Source organism: Enoplosus armatus, chromosome 6, assembly GCF_043641665.1.
Source record: "Enoplosus armatus isolate fEnoArm2 chromosome 6, fEnoArm2.hap1, whole genome shotgun sequence".
Classification (NCBI taxonomy): domain Eukaryota; kingdom Metazoa; phylum Chordata; class Actinopteri; order Centrarchiformes; family Enoplosidae; genus Enoplosus; species Enoplosus armatus.
In genome coordinates this window covers 24,309,714-24,331,140 of record NC_092185.1, presented here as the reverse complement: position 1 = coordinate 24,331,140, position 21,427 = coordinate 24,309,714, and the positions used below count along the sequence as shown (strand labels likewise).

The window sequence follows — 21,427 nt, the reverse complement described above, 5'->3', positions numbered from 1 at the left end:
TCCATCTCTGGGGATGTTCTTGGGAGTTTTTCCTTGCACACTTTGCAGTTCTCCGTTTTGAGGCGCTAGGTACTCTCTGTTACTGTCTCCTTTCTTTCTTTCTTTTTCTTTTCCTTTAACATTTTGCAACGAAGGGCTACATAAAGAAACGTACTTGCACTTAAAAGGGGCACACCAGTGATTTAGCATTGCACCTCCATAAAGTTGGGGAACATGCAAGAGACGGATTAAAAAGAGGAAGTTCAAAGCAGAGGCCGAGATATCCTGACTTTTAGTCCGTAGTAAGCTGCAAAAATCCCTGTATCCTACGGTTCCCATAATGCAATGTGTCTTTTACTAGACCAGGTCACACCAGGTTTAATCCGGGATGGTTTTATTTGAAGGACTTTCATAGGGCTGGAGAGGTAAATGTAACTAGTATTGTTGGGGGTTTATCTATTTGGGATTCTCCATGGAATTTTGACCCCAACTTGGGAACCACATGTATTAGAGCTCTGATGGCATCGTCAGGGGTTATCATGTTAGAGGCAGTGCCACAGAAGACATTACACAACTGTTTTCATCAGCCTGAGTGGTACTCCTCATGACAAGCAAACTGACCTTTTACGTGTAAAACTGGTGTTCCCCAGTTAAGACCGCAACTTTTTGCGACCGGCTCCGAACTTTCAAAGTTTGTTGTATTTACAAGGCACTGGCTTCACGCCGCCTGGCTTCGTTACAGACTCCGTTTCTCGATTAGCCCTGGACAAGGAGTGTGGGGTTGACTTGCCTGAGTGCATCATAATAAGTCAACAGCCTGACCTCTGTGTGTCTTTACCTAAACACAGAGAAGTAGTTTTCAATGGGCATTTTTTATTTCAATACTCCTAAGCTCCATATAAAATGTTTTCTTCAATGCAAAGAAATATTAGTAGTGAAATCATTTAATGTGACATTTAATCAATTAATGTGGAGGAATTGCTTCTTATTGTAAATTGGATATCTTTGGGTTTTAGACTATACAAGCAACTTGAAGACGTAACCTTAAGCTTTGAGAAACTGCGACATTTTGTAGACTAAAGGACTAATATGTTAGTAGGTGTTGTAATGTATGACTGAAAAATGCTGCGAACCTGTACTGTGTTGCATACGTGGCACTTACTTTGTGATTTAGGCACCCTGAAAGCGCCTGTCTGCAAACACAAGCAGCTGTTTCTCTTAGAAATGCTGCTTCAGAAAAGAAGCTTCAAAAATCGGAGAAATACGGAGGTACAGTCGTTTGACGATTTGTTAGGTTACACACACACACACACACAGATGAATTCAGTATACACACAGACCCCCCCCCCCCCCCCCCCCCTCCACATGGCAGCTGACCCACTTTTCCCTTGGCTGCTATTTTCAGATGCTCCATAGGGACGGGCAGAGAGAGAGATAGAGGAAATGAGTGAAAAAGAGGTGCAGAAGGAAGGTGAGAGAGTTCAGGCATTTCAGGAGAAATGAAGGGTTATGATACATGGTCCAGCAGGACTCTAGCTGTGCAGTCAGGGAAGTGTGTGTGTGTGTGTGTGTATGTGCATGTGCATTTGCCTTCAACTCAGCCAAGCACCACAAATCCTTGCGGACTTTTCAGATTCAAGGAGCGCATAAGGTCAGATAGGGACGAAAATAAATCACAGGACTGGATCATAAATGAATTATAGTGGCGCCTATGTGAGAGTGTGTATGTGTGTGTGTGTGTGTGTGTTGTTAGCACACACAACCATGTGTGTGTTTGTGGCAGTAGTACAGGATTTGGTTTATCATATCAAATTGGCGCATTTCTCTCAAATGTTTTTCTTGACTGTCATCGCCGTGAACTGCAGGTGACGTCAGTGAACTGCACACAGCAGCCATGGATGACAGAGGCGACTCCTGGACCGAGCCCTTACCGAGTGCTGCTGAGGAGATTTAATATTATCTTCTCAAATATCCAGAATTCTGTTTTTGCGTCTCAACCGAGATGCGCAGGGGAAAGGCCCCCGATCCAGCCCTTATGCACAGCTCCTTACCACATTAAACCAATGAATAGGGTTAAATCAGGTGTATAGACAGACCTAACCTAACTGATGTCTTTGAACTGTGTGACTGTGCCAGGCAGGCCCGCAGAGGGGAAAAAAAATCCACACGAGCATACAGCGGCAAAATGCAAACTCCACAGAAAAAGAGAAAGCCACAGCCAGCCAGCAGGTTTGAACCCAGAACCCCTCTTGCTGCAAGCCAACAGTGCTAATCACTACGCTGCCCTTTATTACAGCGTTCCTTCTTCTCACATTAGTAAAGTCATCTACCTCAATCAGGAATGACGCCATAGACGCCCATAGAATTTGGCAGTGACGCCGTTAGTTCGGTTAGATTATAAGGGTAAAGAGAGATACAGAGACCTGCCCCAAGGAGCCACAGATGCAGAGTGATGAAACAGTACAATACAAGTATCATTTTTTATTTATTTATTCTTTTTTTTTTTCACATTTTAAGGGGACTTTTTATACACACAGTATCTTTATGGAATGTCAAAGATAACATGTCGTTTACCAGGAACAATCCCACGCATATCCACATATCTCGATCCAAACATATGCGCTGCATCTGCTTACGTGGTGGCAACAGTGCAAAAGAGTGTGTGTGGGGGGGGGGGGGGGGACAAATATAGCGAACGTGATAACCTAACAATGTCAACGAGTGGGCCAAGATCTAAATGGCAAAAACAGAGGAACAAAAGAAAACATCCGAACCTTTATATACGCCTTGTGACAAAGAAATAGAATAAAGTCGGAATGCATGAAACGATTACCTCTCCCAGTAGTGCCATGTGCGGTTTTGTACTCAACACTCAGTGGGCAATTGAAGTCTGCCGGGGGACAGTAACGTCCTGTAGAACTGCTTCACGTACCCAAGCAAGCGCTCAGTTACAGCCAGGCATGTGTGGGCCCACCTAACCACGGACTAATCATTGCAAACACATTCAGCGGGATTCTCCTCGGGCGGCTGGCCCAAAACACGGAGGAACAGAGCTTAAAAACTGAACAAACCAGCTGACCGATTTCTCTCATGAACAGAGGGTTATTTCCCCCAGACGTTTCTTCTCGTCACAGCGCAGAAGCATCTCAAAATGGATTTTCAGGCCGTCACGAGATAGTCAAACTCTGCACTGATTTTAGCGGCCATTCAATGCTGAAGTCTGTAACTTTGCGAGTGTTGTCGGCTCCTCCGGCGGCGAGAGGTTCAAAAATGTTGCTTCTTCCTTCTCCTTGTCTCCAGCAGCAACACGTTTCTATGCCTACATTTACAAACAGTGGGAAGTTAAGTACGATATATAATTTGGTCTAAGGTATGCCTTCATGGAGGCTAGGTGAGAACTCAGCCAGTCCCTGCAATTTTCATGCATTGGTGGTTCAGTGGTAGAATTCTCGCCTGCCACGCGGGAGGCCCGGGTTCGATTCCCGGCCAATGCAAAGTTACTTTTAGCCATACACCAGCAAAAATGACACACAATACCTCAGTAACTAATCAAAAATTTGAAGATGTGTGCTTATCGTCACAATAAGATAAGAGAGTCCAATCAAAAGCTTTTCCCATGCCTGAAGGGGACACCTTAATAAAATGTCTCTTTCCCAAAATAAGACATTGTTTTGTCAGTCGGTAGGATTAATCCTCTGGGGACCATGGATTTCTCTCCATTTGGCAAATTACGAAACAGCTTGTGATGCTACTGTGACGTCCTGTTTCGATGATGCTACACATTTTTCTTCGCAACCAATGTACACGACGTGGCAGCCTTGACCGTTTTAATGCAGTCACCCAATTTAGTACATCACGAGTTTGGAACTAGCTAACAGTTGGTGCAACCCTATCCAGATAAATAACTTTTAGAAAAGGCCGGGAAAAAATGTGAAGTTACCCACCACACCCAATTGGCTGTAGGGATACTGTTCCTGGCACTGCATTTAGATGGAGGGATTCATTTACAAATAATAATAATTAAAATTTTAAAATGCAGCTCATTCATTTTCATTTGTCTTTTGTTGTGGCTGCAGGTGCTGCATATATTTCCCCTTCTGCATTGAGAGCACACACTTGAACTAAACTGAATGTCGTGTTATCCGCTTTTGTGGTCAGCCCTCTGTGATGTTTTAGTGATGAAAAACATCAGGGAATCAAAGTTGCGCTTACGCCGTGATACAATAATCAGCATTCAGCTAGCGGCGGGGATCAAAGCTGAGATAATGACTCAAATGCAAAACCAGTTGTTGTGCTTCCAGTTTGGATTTAGCTGTAGCTGGCTCATCACTGGGATCACAGCGTCTTACTAAATGGTGATTTCTGTAAGGAGGACCACCACATGAATTATTGGTCATATTTAACGACTTTTCACATACTGCAGCAAAACAAATATGGTATGTATGACGTGTGAAGGCTAGACTGGAATACCACCTAGAACCGGCACGAATGTTTTTACCAGCAGATGATAATTTAGTTTTGGTCAATATGAATTTCAGTACATGTATTTTTTTTTTTTCACTGCAATACTGCTTTATTAGTATTAGTAACACAACACTGGGTCCAAGTGTCTGCAGTCACTGAAGGAGATGAGCACAAATCGCAGTACTAAACGTGACATTTATTTTGGCAGAACATTGTCATGGATTTTTCCGAGAGCAGATGGATCTTTGAAAACTTTTCTGTCAGATGGGGACCTTCACACTCTTGCCCACGGTCGGACGGGCCGCCGGGAGCACCGGGAGTATTACTGGTGGGCCGCTCGACAATCGGGGGAGATGCAGTTGGGTATTACACCTGTAAGCCTCTCTCTCTCCCAGCAAATTACTTTTGGTCCGGTCCACTCTAACTTTACCTGGGCCTCGCCCCTTTCCATCTCTGTTAAGTGGTTACGTTTGCATAAATAGTGGAGCAGAGCAGGATGGACTAACAAAAAGAGAGCGGAGAGAGCAGTCCATGGAGCCCAGGTCAGCTGTTAGGCCCTGTTTACACCCGGCATTGACATGCGTCTTGGGTGATCCGATCACGAGTGGACAGCTCCAAGTACGCCAGTTCACACCTGGCATTAGAAAAGACCAAATACTCCTCGTGCCTTGTCTGCCGGAAATTAGAAGAAGGATAAGAAGAAGTGCACGGAACCAAAACAACACAGACTGGGTCTATTCCTTGGCGTGTTCCAGGCAACAGCGGCAGCCTCCGAATGCGGTCTAAGCGATCGCATCTCAGCGCGTTCTCAATGCGTCCTGGGCGCATTCACACCTGTACTTAGAGCTGTCCACTAGTGATCGGATCACCCAAGACGCACGTTGACGCCAGGCATAAACAGGGGGCTTGTCAAGCCAGTTTGGCTAGCTGGCTATTAAGCTATATCGGGTGCCTTTTGTTGAAACTTTTCACAAAGTCAATGCGCTCATCAGTGTCACTTTTCGGGAACTAACCCAATCGCAGCCTCATTGTTATGCATGAATGCATTACGCAACAACTTAGAGAGACCAACCACGGATCGGTGGGCGGGTCCAAGTCAAAAAGTCCAGGGCCATTTTTCATTCCCAGTCCGCCCCTGCTCTTGCCTCAAGTGGTTAAAAAGTTTTGGTGAATATCAAAAGGGGGGAATCTGCTCTCATCACGAAAGAGTTGAGAAAACACTCAGAAAGTTAGATCTTGACTGCAGTATATCTATTCAAAATTGGCTACTAATTAGAACAACAGAAACAGCCAATTATGCCTAAAGTAATTAAACACACACTGATGCACTTGTAATTAATGATTCAGCCTCACATCATCATTCTGATATCAATATTTTGAATTCGGCAATTATGGCCGAATACAGATAAACTGACTGATTAAAACAATACGATGCACCCCTATAGCATCCTTAAATAAACTCGGCTGTGAAATTCATCTCACAGCAGAGGGTTTATACTGAGAGGGAGAGGAAAATAATAAGCATCCATTCTGTTTTCAACACAAGCATTTTTGCTCTCCACTGAACAGAGAAGCCTCCAAAGGAACTGATAATAAACTCATGCAAATGATGATTACATAATACAATATAGGATGAATGCAAACAAGCTGTGAGGATTGCTGGGCCAGAGAAAGACCTGTTAGCCCCCACAGCTCAGTGCAGATATCTAGTCGAGTAGAAAATGGAACCTGAACCCATGAAGGGGATCGTTTTGAATGACCATCCAGCGCAGCCATATCACTTACATTCATTTAATCACGTTTCAATATGTTTTCGTGCTCAGCCCCATTCAGGGTCCCAGTATGCGTTAGGTATACGCCGTTGTATTTGCGTCGCAACTCTGAGTGCACATTGAGATATTTGGCATGCACCCCATGCACATTCCTTGGAAAGATAAACCATAGTACTTGCCAGCTGAAATCCACCTGGCTACCCACAAGCTAACGGTCACGTGCAGTTTTAATTGTCGCATTTGATTGGATAAACTTTTGTAACCTTCCAAAAGGTATTTTTACGGGAAAAGAAAAGTGAGTGCCAAGTGCGGTGGTATTAGCTTAAACGGGCTGGGCTGGGCTTAAGCATGCCGGTTGGCAGTAGCTCTGCGTGCTGACGTGGCTAACGGGATACACTTTAAGATTATTAGAAGAATTATTTTTATATGTATTATATCTTTAAATGAAAAGGCAATTTATTCAACATTGTATCACTGTATTTTTTGAAAGAAATGTTTGACTCCATGTGACTTTGAGAATACATCTGTTAGCTTGTTCCTCAATGCCACCAAGTGGAAACGACTTTGAAGCTTTTTATCAAAGAGCCCCGGCTTATTCCTCTCCTTTCCTTACAGTCGTACGGGTGGTGTTACTCCCCTGGGTGACTATGAACTAGCATATCTGTTAAATTAGTGTAAGTGTAGTCCACCAAAACACAATATCCTTGCTCTAATATTGAGAGAGGTTATTGTTGTTTGCTCATGTGGATTGCAGAAGGCACGCATACAAATCCATTGAGAACAGACTTTTGCTTGCTAAAATTCAATCACTCCTTGTGTGATCATCTCTCTTCAAAATACGATTTGTGCGCTTTGTGCAAAGAGTCTTTTTCTGTGCTCAAAATGTCCCACCGCAGAATTGAGGCTCAAATGTAATTCCACACAGGTAGAGGGAATGAAGGCACTCTGCACACAAGCTCCCATTCAGACCTTCAGGCAGTCTGTTCTCCAATCCACCTGTCTGTGGGAGGAATACCCCGAGAACACACAGGCAAATCACACACACACACATACACACGCACACACGTACACACCCACGCACACCTTGCATGACTATGCAATAACAACAGTGAAAGAGGCGGAATAGATAGAGCCGTCACACACTCTGAACTGAAGTGCTATTAAATGGTCCCATGGAGACTTACTCTCGTCAAACCCCTGCACAGACAACGCACACACACACACACACACACACACTCTTCCCGGGCGAGGTCACTCAACTCAATCTCTGGCCGATGCATATTTCATCGACCCTTGGCAGCCCGGCCCAGCCTGAGACCCTGACGCAGCTCCCAAATAATCGCTGTCCACTGATGAAGACTTCAAGACTAACAAAGATACTTGTGCCTCGGAAGCGCCTCGAAGTGTCAGCAGGAAGTGGAGCTAGAGAAAAACAGTACAGCCCCGCTGGGCATGAAATGTTTGCACAGATTGGTGCTTCTTGTGCCTGTGCTGCAGCTGGTTGAAAGTCTGACAGTTTGCTGTTTGCTATCAAACGCAAAAGTCAGATGAGATTGACATCGATTTCGGCTCCAGCACAGACATACGCCCGGGAGCAACTCAAAAGGTGACCTATTCTCTATCATTTACATGTTGCACCTTAGCAGCTAGCAAGCTAGCCACTAAAACATCCAGGAGTCACCCGGCTTTTGTGGACAGTAGAATTATGACAGGGCTCAAACCTTGAAATCCCACTATAAAGACAAGACTTTCGAGAGGCTGAGCTGAGTGACTGCACCTATATACGTTTTTCACGCTGCATATTAGGGCTATTAGGGCCCTGGGCTAATCCTTAGCCCTCTTTCACACTGGCACGTGTTTAGTCGATTCCCAGGGGACATCCCGGCAAACTCGGGGCTAACCCTTCTCTGGAGCAGGCCCAGCGAGCCCTGGTCAAAAGTCAGGGTTAGCTTTCTTAGCATGGGGCTAACAGCTCCCTTAGCCTGTGTCTGCTCGCTGTTTTTTGGTCAAGAAACAGTTCCAACACCAACGCTAACTGGAGTAGCTCGTAACAGCGAGGCAAGCAGTCTTCGCGTTAAGCTAGGCCACATACGTTTTGGAACAATACTTGCAGCGGCCGCACAGATATAAAACGTACAATCATAACGTCGTTCGACTGCAGGTGAGGCACCAAAGAAAGGCGTTTTTCAGACTGTTGTGTTTTTACACGAGGAAATGTATATACAGGAGAAAAGAGCACGTACATACTGTATATAGCTTAATATGGCTTTTCCCCTGGGCCACAGCTTGTAGGAGAGCAGCATGGCTACACTTACAGCTAATGGTATCTCATTCCACTATTACCACCGACGGCAATGAGGTCATCGCGTAGTGAACACAGCAAGTCACTCAGCGGCTAATACGCACTTAATAGCCAATAAAACTGCGGTGGCGTTAGCTTTTATGGGCTAGACACTGACAAACGCTTCACTGTCAACCACTTCAGACCTTTAGACTCTGAAATCACTCAGCATGCTGGGTCGCAGTAGCTCCACGTGCTAACGCTGCTAATGGCGTGCGCTCCGGGAAACTCCTACTGTATAAGTAGAGGAGCCCATCTGTTAAACGTGTGGTGTCAGTGCATCGCCTGAACGAGGTGCGCCGACTCCGTTGACCTGTGAGGACGTGAGGCGCTGCCTGTTAGCTTCGTTGTCTCCCAGTGCTAGCTACTTTGGAGCATTCATCCTATCTGACCTCTCTTAGTCCCGCCGAGCGTTGCGAGCCGCAGTGTGGCTATATGCTAGCATCATCCGAAAAAAAACGAAAAATGATGAAACTTTTCAACGGAGGGCGGATTCAAGTGCTTCCATTCGCGCAGGACATATATGAATATATCTAATATTTTCACTTTCACTTTCCTTCGACAGGATACGCACATAGTTAAATGATTAATTGGTTTAAATGCCTCCTTGGCACAACAGCCTAATTGAGTTATGTTCGTATAGAGTGGGTTTATGATGAAATTAACCTTTGACACCCTATGCTCAGAAAGATGTTAATCTCGTGCTTTTTGGTGGAAGCGTGCAAGTTACTTTGGCATGTAATAAAATCTCTTCAGGGGTCTTGAATCACCCTGTCAGGGCTTGTTCTGCAATAATCGCTGGCTCACTGTGCTTCATCCCTTACTTAACAACTTTTAATTACCTAAAGGTCAGTGTTCTTACTTTGGATAATGCTAGTGGCTATTATCACTCAGCAGAGCGTACAGAGTGCTGTTTGTGTGTGTGTGTGTGTGTGTGTGTGTGTGTGTTTGTGTGTTTTCATCATTTAACAGATCTGGTCTGAAAAACAGAGATTATTTGTGATCATTTGCTAAAGGAACCACCTTGTGACTTTGGGTTTCCCTCTCAGACTCAGGCCTCTCAGTCTGAGAAATGCTTTCAAGCGCTTCCGTGACAGACAACAACAAAGGACGAAGGTTGCCTTTGAGAAAGACACTTCCACGAACTGATGCTGCAGTATGGCTGCTACAGCCCCGGCCATTACGTCCAGCCAATGCCAACGTCCAGCGGCAAACGCAGACAGCAGTGAGCCCCTTATGTAGCGAACCAGAAAGTAAGGGCGCGGGTGGTCCTGTAGCGCCAAGGGCTAATTTCCACCGGGGACAGGGGTGGCGCCCCCTCACCTCACTTTTTCAAAACCCCAGCTTTCACAGTTGCGGCAGTTGAGTGCTACAATATCCCTCAACAGCATTCCTCCTGCTGACCGACTGATCGTAATGCAAATAACAGACGCTCTGAGGTGATAAAAACATTGACTCACTCAAAAAGGTCGCCTCCAATTGCTGCCGTACCCTTAAAGTGAAATCAAGCTCTTGTAAGCAGCGGCTTTTGTTTTGTGATTTTTAAAAAAAAAAACTTTTTTTTTTTGCCCTGAGCTTTGTGTCTCAGGCCAGTCTGCCCTAACCCTCAGATTAGTGGAGCTTGTTGGGGCCGCAAGCAGCCTGACAAGGAGCTTTGCAGACACTACTCCAGACAAAACACAACTATTTTTAACCTCCTCTGCATGTTTTGGGGGTAAACAAAAAAAACAACAAAACCCCCCCCAGCAACCAAAGGAAAAGACAACACTTGAACATGAATCAAAGCTAAGGCAGCAAAGCACAGCGTTGCTGAGACAAAAAGTTCATTTTTGGTGACTAAAACTGTAACTAAAACTGTGTTCTTTTTACTGTGCCCCCCTCCCCCCCACAGAGGCCACATTATGTCATTCTTTGGACTTGAACAATCTTTTCCCTGACCTTCACCAAGTGTCGTCGTTGCCTAAACCTTAACCTCACCTACTGGACGAATATATCGAATGGACAAACATATCTGCGATTGGCTGAGTCCTTCACCGGTTGTTGTGGGGGCGGGGGGATTTATTGCTAATTTAATGGTCTGCCTCCTTGAGAGTTCAACTCGGTAAATAATTGACCTGTAAATCACAATTCAAAGCGTGTGCAAAATAGGAACCCGGGCAGTTGGAGCCGGGCCATATTTTGCACGACAATTAAGCCGTCTTCGGTGGTGGTGTTATGTCTGCTATGTCATCCCCACCTGTTTGGATGTGGAGGCTGCGAGCGGAGGCGTCCTTCACCCAGGTGATTTGTTTTGATTCATTTAAGAGGAGCGGCCTACAGGATGTAATGTTTCTGTAAAATTAGATTTTCACATTAAAGACGGCGGATGTCGCGGTTGGAAGATTTGAACATATCGCTCAACCCTGCGACCTCAACCTCCATGACCCCAACCTCAACCGTATGTAGCTGCAATGCACAGTTACTGCATGTGGCCGGGATTTAAAAACCTTTGCGCTGAAAGTGTTGAACATCATCATCATCATCATCATCACTATCAGCGCTCTTGTCTGGCGGCAGGGCCAGTGGCACGCGGTGTGAATGTGTGGTCTCGCAGGAACACAGAAAGCGTGCTCATTCTAACATTCACAGTTCAAGTGGAACCTGAACCCTGCAGCAACGTGCTCTGGCATAGCTGTATTTTTAAATGGGGTGAAAAGATAGCGGTCAGCAAACACTGACTCATTCATTAAGTCTCCCACTGACCGACTCTGTGTCATCAGTCGCGTGGAACGACACCTCGACCGGTCTTCGGTAAAGACGCCCCTGAGCAACGAATGACGTGCGACAGCGGGGCTTGGCAATGCTGCGGCAGGCAACATGATTAAAACATGGATCAGCCTGTCTCATAATGATGAATAATGTCCAGAGGAGGACGATGGCCACATTCACCGAGAGGAGCCGGGCTAAATCAAACCAGTGCCTGGGAGCGTAATGTCTGCACAAACAACTCTCCCAGATCAAATCAATAGCGCCGTAAAACCCTGACTGTAGTCAAACCCCACATAAAATATCTGCAGAACAATAATTACCGAGCAGATGAGGGCTCGGTTATTGTTTCCAGTTCGGGTGCGTTATCTGTATTAACAGTCGGCGCTTTGGTTGGTAAGTGTCAATAGCTGCAGAGGACAGACAGACGTCGGAGGAGGAAGGGGGGAGTCCGCTTTAGCTGTGCAGTAAAATAAGGATCACAACAGTCCGGGGGCAGAGGGAGAGATGAATCATCCAGCCGTCTACTTTATGGTGCAGAAGTGAGGAGGAGGAGGAGGAGGAGGAGGAGGAGAGGACAGAGGGAGATAAACAGAGGGGACAGTAAAGGAGAGAAAGGAGGAAGGCGAGACAGAGAGTTGAAGGGGGAATTGGTGAAACAGAGAGTGCACGAGGGAGCAATGGGGGGGGGGGGGCGGCGAGACTAAATCGAGGGAGCGAGGCTGAATCATGGGATTGAGCGGGCAGGGAGCGGCGGAGGAGAGGAGTGAGAGGTGGAGAGGTGGAGAGATGATGAGCGGCGAGAGAAGGAGGACAAAAAAAGGGGGCGGATTGGAAAACAGGGGGGGGGCGGGGGGGGGCAGATAAAATGCAGGAGGAGAGGGAAAACAGCAGGTGTGGTCTAGCTCCGACACAATTTCTCGACTCGGGGTCTGAATTCCTTCCCTCGGGGAGTTCGTCCAGGTCCAGGTCCAGGTCCAGGTCCAGGCCGTTCTCACAGCAGCTCCTGTGCAGAATGCAGAAAAGCAGTGTATCGCTGCCCTCTCCGGTTCAAATTTCAAGCTTGTCTCACCTCTGTAACCCTGCGTAACCTCGCGGTGGTGTCACGGTGGTGTCCTGGAGTACGCGTGCGCACCACTGCAACGAGGTGAGAAAATGAAGCCATTGGAGGTCAGAGGAAACAAGCTCTCAGGTGGTGCTCGGCTATTCTTCAAAAGGGACAGAGTCTTGTCGCCACTGTCACTCCGTGTAGAATATTTGAACCACTCTGGGACGTTTTGGCTTGCCCTCCTGAGGGCCCTCAAGGACCCACAGAGCTCCCCAGGTGCCACTCTCTCCATCACTACAGTCGCAGATGTTACAGGCCGGCCGGCAGACGGGGGCAGACGTAAGCACAAACAGTGACACGGCAAGATCGGTCGAAGGTCACCATCCACGGACAAGCACGTTTAGATCTAGAGTCTTGGTGGTTTTTGGTCATTGGCGCCCTGTCCCCTGCAAATGATCGGCACGAAGCGAAGTTGAAAGCGCAGAAAGACGATAACGCCTCTTCATAAAGGCTTTGAGCGCGAGAACGAGAACGAGAGCGAGAACGAGAGACAGGCGAGCGCACGGAGCCGAGTCAAGGCAAGCTGAGGGCGCCGCCAGAGCCGCGAGCGCGAGAAGCCTTTGTCAGTTTTTACTCTAATTCCGGCAAAGTCAGAACTGAGGACACTGGAGGTGCCAGAGAAGTTGGAAACCGATTCAGCTGCAGATGCACGCACACACACACACACACACACACACACACACACAGAGAGGGAGCCATGCTGAGATTTAGCTCAGACAGGCTGAAGGCAGAGATTCTACTGCAGAAGCACAACAAAGCCACTCTGGGGGGGGGGGGGGGTTAGCTCTGTGGCATAGCAGACTGAAGGCGGAGATTTAACACACAGAGGCACTCCAGGCAGGCGGTGTCAGGCAGACAGATCAGAGAGGAGGGGAGAGAGAGAGAGAAGACACCATTAATACTACAGATGGGAAGTCTGAGAGCAACCCCAGTCACGCCGCTTGTCACGCTGCAGAGCCAACCAGAGCAGCACGAGGGGAAGGGGCGGGAGGGGAGAGAACCAAGGGTCTTGATGTTCAGCAATGACGCATATTTCGCGAAAAATGAGAGAGAAAACAAATGCATGAATGGGAACGGCGAGCGAGGGTGAGAGAGGCCAGGGCGAGACGTAAAGGTGGCAAAGCGCTACACATACTTCTTCTTCTTCTACATCTTCGAGCGAATGCTGCCGATGTTAAGACACCGAAAGCGTCACGGCCGTTATCCAGGTGAAAGTCATTTTCAGTTCTTCTCAGCGTAACCTTTCGCATATCTGAAGCGATCACCTGCACTCGTGTGTGTACATTGAATCTTTCGTGTGTTCTCTTCAAGGTTCGATCTTAGGTCCCGTCCGTTTTTAAATAGTTATACACATAGTATATTCTTCCAGAGTTTGGATAGAGCAGGATTTGAATGGAAGGGAAATAAAATTTTAAAAAAATTGTATCATTTGGCCACTTTTGTACCAAAATATTGCTAAAAACGCATAAAAAAAAAACTATACATGGCAATCTATCAGCTGAATATACAGCAGCCTGCCATCTCTGAACACTACCTTTGATGCTCGGGGTTAAGAGATTTGTAGTCGTGTTTTGCTCAGTTACAAACCTCATCTAAAATTGAGCAGTTTTCATCGTTCACCCGTCTGGATGGAAGCTAATCTCACTTCTATTTCCCTCTCACCCAGACTGCTGCAGCATCAAGTGCTCTGCCGCCTCGGCTTTAGGTTTAGGCTCGACTTTTCAACCTCTGTGTGCAACAACCGGCTACCCAGTGTCAGCCCGATAGCAGCCCGACCCGACCGGACGTAGGGCGGTCGCCACGTCTGGAACACAGCCCGACAAGAAAAGGCCAACGCGTTGGAATGGTTTCGCCTTCCGCGGCATGTTCCAAGCGTTGAGCACAGAGCGCGCTCTCCCGAACTGTAATCATGGCGAAGCGAAAGAGGGACGATGCTGAAGTGGGCGCATTCGAAATGTCCGCTATCATTGTCATAAAATTACTGCAAAAGGAGAACTGTGTCCCCTAGGGCCGTAATGGCCTGACAATCAGACTGGACGGTTATGAGTTATGAGGATCTACAAATCATCTACAAAGCTCTGATTGGTCGGTCGTCTTTAGCTGCACTATGGGTGTCGGTCCACCACCTTTGGTCCAGGCAACCATGGAATGGATTGCTATGAGATTCTGTACAGACGTTCACGGTTCCCAGAGGATGAATCCCACTTGCTTTGGTGATCTGAGTGCAATACATTTTTTTTCCTAGACCTCAAGGCCAGTGTTTACATTTTGTTTTGTCTTTCTGATGCTGTTCCTATACTATATATTCTATACTATATTTATGTATGACATCCTTGCCCCACCTTTTACTGGAACCAGGTTCCTTTTGCCACCTCTGTTTTGTTTCCGCCGGCCACCGTCAGCCCAACAACCAGCAATTGCTGATGTATTCGCGCAGGCGCTTGTGTTGTGTATCGCCCCTGAAATCACCGGAATGGACACAGCCAATCCCTGATAGCCGATGTATTCGTCCAGTCGTCCCACCCTAATCTGTAGCACACCTTTCTCTTTGATAAACACACACACACACACACTCAAAGACACACTCTGTGCCACGGTCAGACAGGAGGAAGCCTGATCGTCAGCAGCCTACCACTGCCATGACCATAAACGGCAGCCCTGGAAACGGTTGGCTTGATTACATCACAACTTACAACGGAGGCAACTCTCTCCAACAAACTCTCCTTACCTTACCGGAAAGACCAGCAGTTTCCATGGGAACAGGGCTGAACAAGAGAAAGAGAAAAATAGACAGAGCGAGAGAGATGGAGAGACGGAAGGGGAGGATGGATGCTGGGGGTGTGGAGAGAGGACTGAGCTTACAGAAACAGAGAAATGAGAAACAGGCCTGTTGTTTTATTTGTCTCGCAGAGAGGCGATGTGACCTTAGGTGGAGGTGGGGCGGAGGGAGGGCAGTGTCGGAGTGGGAGTGGGGAGGGGGACGGAGAGAGAAATGTGTAATTATGCCGAGAAAAAAGAAAGGACAGGGGCCACAGCTTGAAGACAGCGCGGCCTGTGCGATCCGGCGTCACCGGGGGTTAAATTAAGAATGTTTGCTCCGAAGAGAGTCCCTGAATGTTCAATCAACCCCTCAGAGCCCCTCTCGCCAGGGAACGCAGGGGGCCTGACGGGGATCGGTAAACAACACGGTGAATATAACTCAGTCTGAAGCAACAATCACAGTGCAGCTTCACACACACACACACACACACACACACACACGCCATGTTGTTCCCTCAACAGTCAGTAGGTAGTAGGTACAAGATGATGTGCTGGAGCCAGCAGCCAATTAGCTTAGCTTAGCACAAAGGCTGAAAGCAGGGGGAAACAGCACCTCTGAGGTTCACTAATTAACACATCCGTACAAAAACCGAGACATGGCATTGCATTAGTGGTCTTTCGAAGCGGTGGTAGGTTGTTTCGTTAGCTTTGGACAGAGCCAGGCTAGCTGCTGCCACCCCCCACCCTCCTGTTCCCAGTCTCAATGCTAATTTGAGCTAACGGATTCTTACAGCTAGCACACAGTGGGAGATTAAGTTCTACTTGATCTACTCAGTGTTCGAAAAACATGAAAACATTTATAGCTGCGTTATCCTTCAACTCCGAAAGGAAGAAAAGATTCCGGGGTTTGAAGTCTCAGGGAACCAGAGTTACAAGTGAAAGCCCATGCAGCGTCATAAACCTTTATGAAACACGGCAGAGGAAAAGAACAAAAGTGCCACAGTATGTCACACAGCAGATGCCATGTGTTTGTCTGTCACGTGATGATACACGTATTATCAAAACTGTTGAATTACTTGTCAATCAACTCATTTCACCACAGATTTCAGCCACATATTTTATTTTTTTTTGTGCTCCTTCCCTGTTGTGTGGCATTCTGGGAAACGCAGGAAACCACTGACTGAAGTAGAAATAGACAAAACTAGGAAAAGTCTTCATCAGAAAAAATTAACTTCCATTTCACTGAATTGAACTGCTGATGCGGTATGTGGCATTGCATGAGGCTCCTTTCCTGTAAGAAATACATATAGATGTAGTCAGTCGTCTGGCCTGCACACAGCCTGCTTGAACGCTGCACCACCCGCTGCCCAAGTCAGAGGTTTATCTTTAGAAGGTCTCTTTGCTCAGCCGTGACGACATTTAGGCGCTGTCCGTAGCAACGGTCGCCGTGCACACACCGACTGCCACGGCGACCGCCGGGGCCCTCGCTGCTCGCAATTGGTCAGCCCGTTGCAGTTGCAGTGCATATGGCGCTGCCGTGCAGCAACGCGACTGGTGCAGCCCTCGACACCTCCACCCCTGTCACGTGACTTTCTACTTCTTCCGGGCTGTCTTATCTCTGCTCCTTCGCTCACCCCCTGTCTCTTTTTCTTTCCTGACCTCATGCGCCGCTTCGTTTTCCTGCACATGTGCGTGTTGTGTGTGTGTGCATGCGGGCCAAAGTCAGCCAGGGAGGGAAGAGCTGGGTCGGGGCGACATTTGCAAAGGTGATGGGGGTGTGTGTTTGCTCGTGCGTGTCTAGGAAAACAGCAGTGATAGGCAGCTATGCGGTTGTCACAGCAACGAAGATCCATCTCCAAAACCTCGCCTCCTTCAGTCCCTCCTTCATGCTCCGTCATCTCATTCTGCCCTTGTATGTACGCAGGATTTCTATGTGTGTCCTTATATGCCTCCTCTGCGTATGCACTGCGCTGAGTTAACAGTGGAGGAAAGAGACAAGGAAAGATGGGGAGAGAGTGTGTGTGTGTGTGTGTGTGTGAGAGAGAGAGAGAGGCAGAGGAAACAGAAATAAATTGCAGTGCTGACCTATATTCTCGAATCCCGCAACCAGTTCAGCGGCACAGATGTTCCCCCAATCCCCGTGTTCCTGAAACCCTCGGCCGTGAAATCCAGCCACAACAACACCCGACTGTATGGAAGGGATTCGCTCTAATTGTGCCCGTGTGTGTCCTGAGTGTCCCGGGTGCATCCGCCATGCATCAGCTGTGTTTTTTATTTGTTTGTGTGTGCCGTCGCGCGCGCCGTGTGCATGTCAGAGTACGCCGCCGTACGCTTGTCGATAATCTGCATCTGGTAGGGAGGCTCTTTTCATCCCTCCAAATCCTGAGCCTGATGATGCAAGCACAGGCCGGGCAGCAGCAGCAGCAGCAGCAGCAGGGACGGCTTATTTCAGGCCTCGGACCTCCAGCCATTCTCTTTACCAGACTCGAACTGCTTTCTTTACTCCTGCTCACCCCATGGCCACCCCCAGGAGGAGGAACCGCGTTGGGGAACACGCGAACACGCACCGCTATAAAAAGCACCTGCGCGTAGAAGTGGAAGGTTTGCTTGTATGTCTGTAATCTGAGAGAACAGCAGCATGCAGACATCCGCTCAGTGAGGAACAGAGGGCGCGATGGGGCTGCCGAGCAGCTGCTTTGCACCTCAGATGGGTGAGTGAGCTCTCAGCCACCAGATTACACGCAGCGTTGCGAGAAGAGTCATCGGCTCACCTCCGAACCTGGTTTAAGCCTCGCAGTGTGTGTGTGTGTGTGTGTGCATGTGTGTATACAGAGCGCATTACCTTTTCTGTATGCATGTGTGCTTGTAGAAGTGTGAAATTGTGTTTTTTTTTTTCCCTCCAAGGATTTGGGGACTTTTGCCTCTCTACGTTTCAAATAAAAAAAGCCAGAGAACAGTGGTGGCTATACTTTGGTCGTTCTCAGTGAACATTGTTTACTGTGCACACTCTTCTAACTAAATAACTAAATAACTACTGTTCAATGTCGCAAATGTAAGTTCGTAATCAGACATTTTGACTTGTCACAGCAGGAAGAGCTCAGGTGTCTCTAATAACATACGCAACGGCTCCACAGCATGGACAACGCCAAGGCGCTAACTCTGGGACACCTAAATGGAACACAGCCATGACTAGTATTAGGCCTGTGCAAATGTAGGGTGTGACTGACATGTTTAAAAAATGTGGGATGCAGTACATAGAGCATCCTGTGATTGGATGTGATTTGAGAGACACAATATGATCCACAAAGACCACGAAATCTACGGGAATCCTAGTTGCCAAACCACAACGCAACGCCACCACACACAACCTTGGAGCATCACCATACCCAAAAAGGCACAATTATAGAGGCAGTCTTTTTTATTAAAGCTGCACTAACCAATATTTCTATGTTGACAAAGGATCAAATGACTGACGCGCCCACGGAGAGTTATCGCCCAACTCTGCAGTTCCACTCAGCGTTTTGGCGTCTTTTGGCCTATTGTTTTGGTTTTACAGCCCTCGACTTTCCTGTTTTGGTTCACCCTGTTTGTAGCGGAAAAAGCAGCGGAGTGTGTTCAAGTTCAAATGTGTTAAGTTGCAGTCTTAGCACAGAGGCTTAACTGAAAATCTGATTCGGTTCCAGCGATGAACTGATTCAACTCGCCCGCTTAAAAGTATTGCTCAAATGAACAATTGATTTGTTTATTGACCCATCACTAATGTTCAACCGTGTTGCAAATGCAAATGACCTGGGTGATGGCACCAGCTGTGCTGCTGGGAGAATTGTGAGCTATCTGCAAAAGGCCTCGACTGAACTGCATCGAGTTCTTTTCTTTTTCCGCTCTATTCTGGTCAAACAGGCAATGCAGTTAAGCGTTAAAAATGGTTTTCCACTTGCAAGGTACCACTGGGGAATTGGCTGCCAAGGTGGGCAGGGATTCAACTCGGTCGAAAAAGAGTGCAGAAGCTGTACTGGGTAAGCACTGATGCTGTATTGACAGCACGTGTCAATAAAGATGCAGGGGAGTGGAGGGGAGGCCCGTTGGTCTGAGGCGTGGCTGATGGATGTAGTGATCAAAGGCTTGCTAAAGCACTAGGTTGGACAGTAAAGTCAGTTATTTGTGTTTGGGTTGGGGTAGGATCTAACCCCTCTGTGTCTCTATCACTCTGTCTCTCAGCTAATATCCTTTGACTGACTGACTGGTAAATGAAACAAAATGAAATACTTCCAAACTTGCAGAAACACTTCAGATGAGCTCCAGTACCCCTTCATCTACACCACCAATCATGTTCAAAATCTTTTAATACAATTCCATTTTTAATGTTCTGTTAATTTTAGTGCATTAAGTGCATCTGTTGCAATATCTTTTCTATGCAATTGAATTTTCAATGTTTAGGTCAGTTTTGTCAAGTTTGTATTCCTACTACTTCCACTTGGCTGGACGTTTCACCCACTTATCAATTTTAGCTACGTAACTATTAGCTATAGCTAACTATTTTGACTGTTTATCCATTATGTTTAGCTATTTCAATCATTTTTTCATTTCTTTTAGCTAACTACTTCAATTGTTTATCCACTATGTTTAGCTATTTCAACCATTTATCCACTACGTTTAGCTAACTATTTCAACCATTTATTCATTACTTTTAGCTAACTACTTCAATTGTTTATCCACTACGTTTAGCTAACTATTTCAATCATTTTTTCATTTCTTTTAGCTAACTACTTCAATTGTTTATCCACTATGTTTAGCTATTTCAACCATTTATCCACTATGTTTAGCTAACTATTTCAACCATTTATTCATTACTTTTAGCTAACTACTTCAATTGTTTATCCACTACGTTTAGCTAACAATTTCAACCATTTTTTCCTTACTTTTACCTCACTACTTCAATTGTTTATCCACTACGTTTAGCTAACTATTTCAACCATTTTTTCCATTTCTTTTAGCTAACTACTTCAATTGTTTATCCACTACGTTTAGCTAACAATTTCAACCATTTTTTCCTTACTTTTACCTCACTACTTCAATTGTTTATCCACTACGTTTAGCTAACAATTTCAACCATTTTTTCCTTACTTTTACCTCACTACTTCAATTGTTTACCAACTACATTTAGCTATTTCAACCATTTATCCATTACTTTTAGCTTACTACTTCAATTGTTTATCATGTACTCCCGGCTTAGGTTATAAAGCTTTGTATCAGTGTGAAAAGGTGACTGAATTGAGTTTAGTTGGCTTGACCACATCCCTGCTGTCTGTCTCCCTGCCTCGTCCTCCAGTGATACCCCACCATAGTGAGCAGATTTATTCCTCTCTGTCTGTTTCCATTAATGATTCATACCCACCCTGCGTGTCTCTCTCTATTCATTCTGTCACAACTGTCTGTTTTTTTTAAATCTATTTTACATATTATTTATCGGCACTCCAGCCTGGTGAGACATACCCGACAAATGTACGTCGTCTGAAAAGTTCAGCGGCCGGAAACAGCTCGCCAAACTTAAAGCTGCACTCATCAATATTTTTTAATAATGACAGCTGCTTATTGAGTCGTGTTATTTCAGAATGTTATGGCGTAAGCTACCAGTGTTACCAGTACCTGCCAGTAGATTAGCAGTGGCATGTAGCACTAAGAATCAGCTCAAAACCACCAGCCACTTTTCTGCCTCAGTTTGTTTGCATCACACCCTAACCCATTGATTTCCAATTCTCCTCTCATATAAATGAACACATCCCAGCTTTTCCAACTGTTTGCATATTGCCAAAGAAAATTAACAAACCTATTAAAATTAAGATTACGTTGCGAGAACGCTTTTCTTAATTACAGAAAACAGAAGAAAAAAAAACAAAGCGTTTTTGAATCGGTTCATGAATCCCAACTATGGTGCTCATTACTGAATGCCCACCATCAATCACAGACACGACGCCGAATTAGACTACAATTCCTCCCTGTGAGGTCTGATTCGCACAGATGTGAGCAGCCATATGTTCTGTCAGCAGAGGTATAGTGAAATGGAAACGGGACCCAAAATGAAGCGGTTGTAAAAACATGAATGAATGCCAAATCCTCCAACCCATTCATGTTCCTGAAGCAAGCAGCGGCCATTTAATGCAACCCGGCGTGGCTTGTTTGACCTCTACCTGCACCGGACCAAAGATGGATGGGAGGAGGAGGCGACTGCTGCCACTCTGTGTGCGTGTGTGTGTGTGT

The 21,427-nt window shown here is 46.4% G+C and overlaps 1 protein-coding gene and 1 non-coding gene across 2 annotated transcripts in view; one reads left to right on the top strand and one right to left on the bottom strand.

Annotated features, from left to right (window-relative positions):
• znrf1 (zinc and ring finger 1) overlaps positions 1-21,427 on the bottom strand; it is a 40,628-nt gene that overhangs the window by 13,597 nt on the left and 5,604 nt on the right. The window lies entirely within an intron of this gene.
• Positions 3,403-3,473, top strand: trnag-gcc (transfer RNA glycine (anticodon GCC)). Its single transcript has one exon. It is a non-coding gene; the product is annotated as a tRNA-Gly (tRNA).